This window comes from Melospiza melodia, chromosome 12 (assembly GCF_035770615.1).
Source record: "Melospiza melodia melodia isolate bMelMel2 chromosome 12, bMelMel2.pri, whole genome shotgun sequence".
NCBI classification, from domain to species: domain Eukaryota; kingdom Metazoa; phylum Chordata; class Aves; order Passeriformes; family Passerellidae; genus Melospiza; species Melospiza melodia.
Window position 1 is genome coordinate 9,929,227 of NC_086205.1, and position 6,066 is coordinate 9,935,292.

Below are 6,066 nucleotides of genomic sequence, written 5' to 3' on the forward strand. Positions count from 1 at the left end.
TGTGTATCCCAGTCTCCAGTTTTGGATGCATCCAAGGCAGGAGGCAGTGGTCCCAGAGCAGAGTCCTGTGCCTGGCCCATTGGGAGTGGGTGTTGTGCAGCTCAGGTGCTGTGTGCTGGATGAGAGAAGAGTGCAGAAGTGCAGCAGCAGCAGAGGAGAGGGGTGAGAGTGTCGGCATGCTGAGGGCAAGCATGCTGAGGCAACCAAAAGGCTCAGGTCCCACTGAGATTTGAACTCAGATCACTGGATTCAGAGTCCAGAGTGCTCACCATTACACCATAGGACCTCCTGCCCACCTCACCTGGCGTCCCTCTGCTCAGCCTGCCTCAGCCTTATGGCCCCAGACAAGGCTGCCTGCCTCTCCACTGCTCTGCACATCTCACAGCGACTGCAGCCTTCCTGCATGCCCTACACACACTCTCCCATCACATCAAACTTCAGGCCAACACCACCACAGCTCCCTCCAAGCCTGACAGGGCCTCTCGTACAAGTGCCATGAAAAATCTTTTCTTTCCCAAATGGCAACAAGCCCTTTCTGTCTCTCAGGCCACGAGGGTTGGGGTTTTGTAGTGAAGACAATGCCAGTGCTGGCAGCCCATCGGAGTATTTGTAGTTTGAAGGCAACAGCGGGTGTCACGGGGTGGTGCCATGGGCTGGGAGCAGGGCGGGGTTGGCATGGGGCAGAGGTCAGGGGACCAATGGGATGGCAGCCATGAAATGTCCCTGTCAACTATTGAGACGAGTGTGCTGCTGGCACCCCTCGGCAAAGGGGATTGCAGCATTTTTGGGGCACATCTGGGCACAGCACCAGTGGCACCAGTGGGACAGCTGGGGTAGACAGCGCACAAAGGGGTCTGGCAGGGCATCATTGCAGCATGGGGGTTGCCATCAGGTGATTGAGTGAGGCCTGGCTTTCTGGCAAGTTTGGAGGGGCTCAGGTTCCTGGCTGAGATTAATTGTGCCTTTGGACTTTTAAGCAGTGCAAGAAAGAAGATGGCCCCGAGAAGTGACTTTCAGATTCTGACTTCTTTCGGGTGGCAGGGGTTTGCTGCAGAGATTGCTCCACCCAACCTTTCTCTCACTCCAGATCTGTTCATGGGATGGCAGTGACTGTACCAAAGGGGCACCCAGAAATTGGACATTTCTGGGTCAGTTCTAGACATAAATGTGAAGGGCAAACTGTCTGGCACTGGGCTAGCATGGGGTACCCTTGGTCTCAGAAAAGAGGAAGAGGAAAGATCAGCAAATGCTTTTTGCCCTGGCTCATGTCTCAGTCCAAAGTACAGCTGGAAATGCTTTCCTTTAGCCGTGGACTGCCACCTTGAGAGAATGTGATGAATGCTATATGTACAGCTGAGTAGGAAAGTGTGCATCAGTAGTGTGTTTGATCTAGTGTACAGACTGCAAAGGGACTATAAAGGCCAGTGCTGGCTTTTTCTTCTCAGAATTTTTCTTTGGGAGCAGCTGCTGGATATTTTGAAGGGCTTTGGGATCTGCAAGAGTCAGAGCATAAGATGGTATGTAGAGCTTGAAGGAAAATGCAGATATCCAGGGATCTGGATGCAGTTCAGTGGGTACGAGTTACATGTTGAGCAGCTGATGGCACAGAAAACGTTCTAAAAGAAGAAAGGGGCTGTTCTGCACTTGCTTTTTCTTTTGCAGCCTATTAACTGCACCGCCAACAATGAAATGCTTATTCTTCCTTCCCTGCTACATGCAGGATCACATTCTGTCAGTCTCCAAGAGCCAGGATGTACAGCAGGGCTCTTCCACGAACTGCTCTCACACGAATGGGGCTGGGCCAGAAAAGAGCTTGTCGTTCTCCTGGGCACTGTCAGCGTTCACGAACACAACCACACGATGGTGGTGTTGACTCGACGAAGGACACGCAGTGAGCCGAGCTCGAAACCAGCCCAAGCCCAGAGCCAGGCTGGAAGCGTCCCTGCTCTCAAATCAACAGGGTCAGGACAAAAAGATTCCGTTGATCTTCCTCTTCCAAGAGCAAACCCTTCTTTGCACCACACTCAAACAGCAGCATGAACTCCTTTGCCCTAACAAAACTTTTCACTCTCGCAGAGTCCAGCCACAAACCTGAAAACATCTGGCAAAAACAGAGCTCAGGAAAGTGCCAGCTGAGAAAACTCTTGCTGCCTGCAACTTCACCTGCACCCATCGAGTGACCAGCACAGACCCTGCTATTGGCACTGTCCTCGTCAGCACTGAGTACCATCCTGAGCCTGCAGCATCACAGTCAGCATCCAAACAGAACAGCACCAGGGAAGAACCCCATTAGTACATTTTTAGAGCTGGGAGTCTCCATGCCTGGAAATGTTGCCAGCACTGCTATTTGGGTTTTTTTGGTCTTGGCCAAAACTGGGCATTACATTTCTTCCCAGGGCAAGGTGATTTTCCCTTGGTTGTAGGGATTATACACTGAGTGTCTAAGTGTTGTCGTTTTGTCCTGAATGGAAGAGCAGGGGAATGGGGATGCTCCCAGCTGTCACAGACATGTCCAGTTCCAGTGAGGAATGTGGTGCCCAGTTTGTGGTACGCACTGTGAGATGATCTTTCCTGTTGTTTATTACTTACAGTCTGTTGGGAATTCTGGTCTTGATTTGGCAAGAGCCAAGTAGCTTGGAGGTTTCTTCTGTCAGAAATCCATGCAGATTCTTTTGCCTGGCTGTCCCAAGGGGAAGGAACAGCTTTGGAGTTGTTGAAGCCACAGGCTGTGGATGCATCTCCTGAAAACCAGTCTACAATTGTTTGTCTGACTCTGTCCCTACCCATGACTTCCAGGGACCCTCCTGGTGTTCTGGATATTCCCAGGAGAGGATATTACAACACCTGCTTTTAAACCAAGAATTTCAAATGCAGTAAGTCATTCACATTCCATGTGAGCTGTCCCAGTGGTGGGATGTGAGAGGAACACCCCACACTGCTCTTTGACATAATCCATAATGATTTGATAGATGTAGGAATCATTTTTTTTAATGTTTGGTGCTCCCCCTTTTCTCCCTGGAATAATTTTAAAATGATTCCTTTAACAAGTCATCTAAATTTGAGAAATTGAATTTGAGAGGAAATTATGCAAAATAAATGCAGGAAGACACCATAGAATCATCACGGAATCGCAGAAGGGTTTGGGTGTGAAGGGACCTTAAGAGAATCCCCTTATTCCATCTCCTGCCATTCCATCCACCAGTTGAGGTTGCTCCAAGCCCTGTCCAAGTGCAGCCTTGGACACTTTCAAGGATGGGGCAGACACTATTTCCCTGGGTTTCTGGGCACAAGTGGAAATTTCCAGCATGGAACTAAGATATCTCCTTTGCTCTGATGGGGTTCAGCATGGCTTTGGGAAGCAGAGGATGTGGAAATAGGATCTTTGCCAGCTGCCTTGGGGGAGTCACTGATATCCCAAAAACCAGCAAGGCAAACATTTATGGTTTAAGCTCTCACTAAAAGAAGAGGCCAAGCCAGGAGTGGGAACGGACCACAGAGCAGGGATGGTGCCCAGGAGAGGGGTGACCACCCTGAAGGTCCCACCACTCAGTCACTGAATGAATCACTGAAAAATAGGGATTGAAGCTTTCTGAAATGGGTCCATACCTGCCTGCATCCAAATTCAACACCAAATCAATGTTTTTGTGTACAGCTGGGATGAGACCACAGCTGATGTTACTTCCCTGGGAGTAGCAGAGTCTGCAGCCATAAAGGGCCAAGCTGTATTTAAAACACACTGAGGTACAAAAGAGCTGGAGTAATTCCCTACCAGGTAACTTGACTTGGAAGCAGCATTCCAAACTTCTATCCACATTTATTTTATCTCCTGGATGCGGATCCCTAAAGAAGAAGGGGGTGAAATGTTCTTAACAAAAGAAGAGCAAAATTCACTAGTGACAGAAGCCTTAAAATTAAAATATGAAAAATCAAAGTATGAATGGAGGTGCCTTTAGGACACTTCCTGTTCCTTAGTATCTGTGGGATTTAAATTAAGGCCCGAGTATCCAAATCCTGGTGCTCTGCAAGTGTTGTACAGCCAGGGAGGGAGACAAGAGCCTGGAATCTCTCCCCAGAAACTGTCTGCTGGTTTGTTTGATCAGGCATAGGAATAACTGTGTAATCCCTAGGCCTGTACTTAGGGAGAAAGGTTTATATGTCTCCTGTGGGTTGGTTCAACATATTTTCAAAATGATGGAAACTGTTTTTATTGAAATGCCAGAGGCGCCAAATGCTTTCCCCAGCCAGAGCTCAGGAGTGGTTGATGCCCATTTTCCCAATCTCTCCAGGCAGCAGCACTGGAGCCCTTGCACCCAAGCACACCCGGGGTGCCAAGTGCCAGCAGGAGGCAGATCCAGGGACTGGACAGTGGGAGTTTGCCCTGCTCCTGGGATCCTGGGCATGGAACAGCCACAGGTGGCCCAGCCCCTGCTGGGCACTGCAGCTCCTGGTGTGTGTTCCTGTGCCAGGCCCTGCCCACGCTCTGCGCGCAGTGGGTTGGGTTTTATTTTTTATTTCTCCAATTATGTTCAGGGTGATCTTGTCATCTCTTGATGAGTTTCCATTGTCACCAAATTCCTTCCCAAGGGTTCCAAGTGACCAGCTAAGCCCAGGTCACAGAGTACCCTAATTTGGAATATTTTTCATTGGTGTAGGCAGGGAATTGTTTTTGAGAAAACCCAAAGCTAAAGGATATGGGGTCTGAGGGAAGGAGACGGCTTCTGTGTCAAATTAAAAACACATTGTGAAAAATAAATCCATGGAACAGCTAATTTCCAATCCTGCACTGGCTTTTTAAAAATAAAAATATTTTACTGCAGCATGTCCATGGTGGGATTCCAGAGAACAGGAAGGGTATGGTCCTCTGGATATGTTCCCAAGGAACCACACAGACCCAATATGTGACCCCAGCCCAGAGGGAGATCTCTTAACCAACATCTCTGGCTGGTCCTGATGCTGACACACAACAGGTTCCTCTGCCCAACGCATTGGGAAGTATCCCCAAGATGTCACAAAGAAAGGAACATCTTACAGATACAGAGTCTTGGGATTCAGGGGATAAAAAAGGAGTTTTCAGTCTTTTACATCTCCCTCTTTGCCAGCTTCAGGCTCAGGGAGACAGGGAGAGTCATAGATTTTACAGATACTGGTCTCACTTCAGCCTTCCTGCAGGTAGAGTCTGACAGGGAGTGGGGAAAAAACCAGGTCAGGATGGATAGCCTACTTCCAGAAAATCACCATAATCCACAAACCATTAGGTAAGGGCTGTAAGAACTTCCCAAAACACTCATTTCCCTGCAGACTAAGAGCTCAGAGTGGCACTAAATTGAAGTACAGGCTGGATCTGCCATGGACAGACTGTGGAAACCCGAGAAGTAAAAGCTACTTGGCCAATTCCATAAAATATTCCAAAACTAGGCTCCTGAAATATGACCATCTCTACTCTCATCTGGTGATGGAAGGATGAACTATGGTTTTTCCTCTGATGGGTTTTTTTGGGATCTGCAGTGAACTGCAACAGAAAACAACCAAAATCCAGTTATTTCCCACAACTGGAACAGAAAAGTGGGGAAAAAGGACACAGGTGCACTTCTCCCACTCCTTGGGATCAAGACCCTCCAAACCAACCTAAGAAGAGAATGAATGGCAAAGCCCTGGGGACCAAATTGCTGGGATTTATAAGAAAACTGATGAGTTTTATTTTGGCAATAAAGCCCAGTTATGTTTGTCTCATCAGCCATGTGCAGCAGCATCTCAGGGAGCCTGGCCAGGTGCATGTGCCTGGCAGAGAGCTCCCCCCTTTCAGAGGAACCCGTGAGGTGCAGGGCCGTGGCACTGGCCATGATCACCTGGGAAAGGGCAGGCAGAGGCTCAGCAGCATTCCCAGGCTTGGCCAACGCCTCCACAGCCTCACCTGACAGTCAGCATCACCAGGACTGTTAATGCCCTGCCTCAACCTGCTCCCATTGCTCACAAGAACACACAGCAAACCCCAGGAAACCTCCAATGGCCAGGGGAAGCCCCACCCTGTGCCTGAACTCCTTCACTCCGTTACAGAAATTCACAGTG

The 6,066-nt window shown here is 49.0% G+C and overlaps 1 non-coding gene across 1 annotated transcript; it reads right to left on the reverse strand.

Moving 5' to 3' along the window:
• Positions 1-214: 214 nt before the first annotated feature.
• TRNAQ-CUG (transfer RNA glutamine (anticodon CUG)) lies at positions 215-286 on the reverse strand. The gene has a single exon. It is a non-coding gene; the product is annotated as a tRNA-Gln (tRNA).
• Between the last annotated feature and the right edge of the window lie 5,780 nt (positions 287-6,066).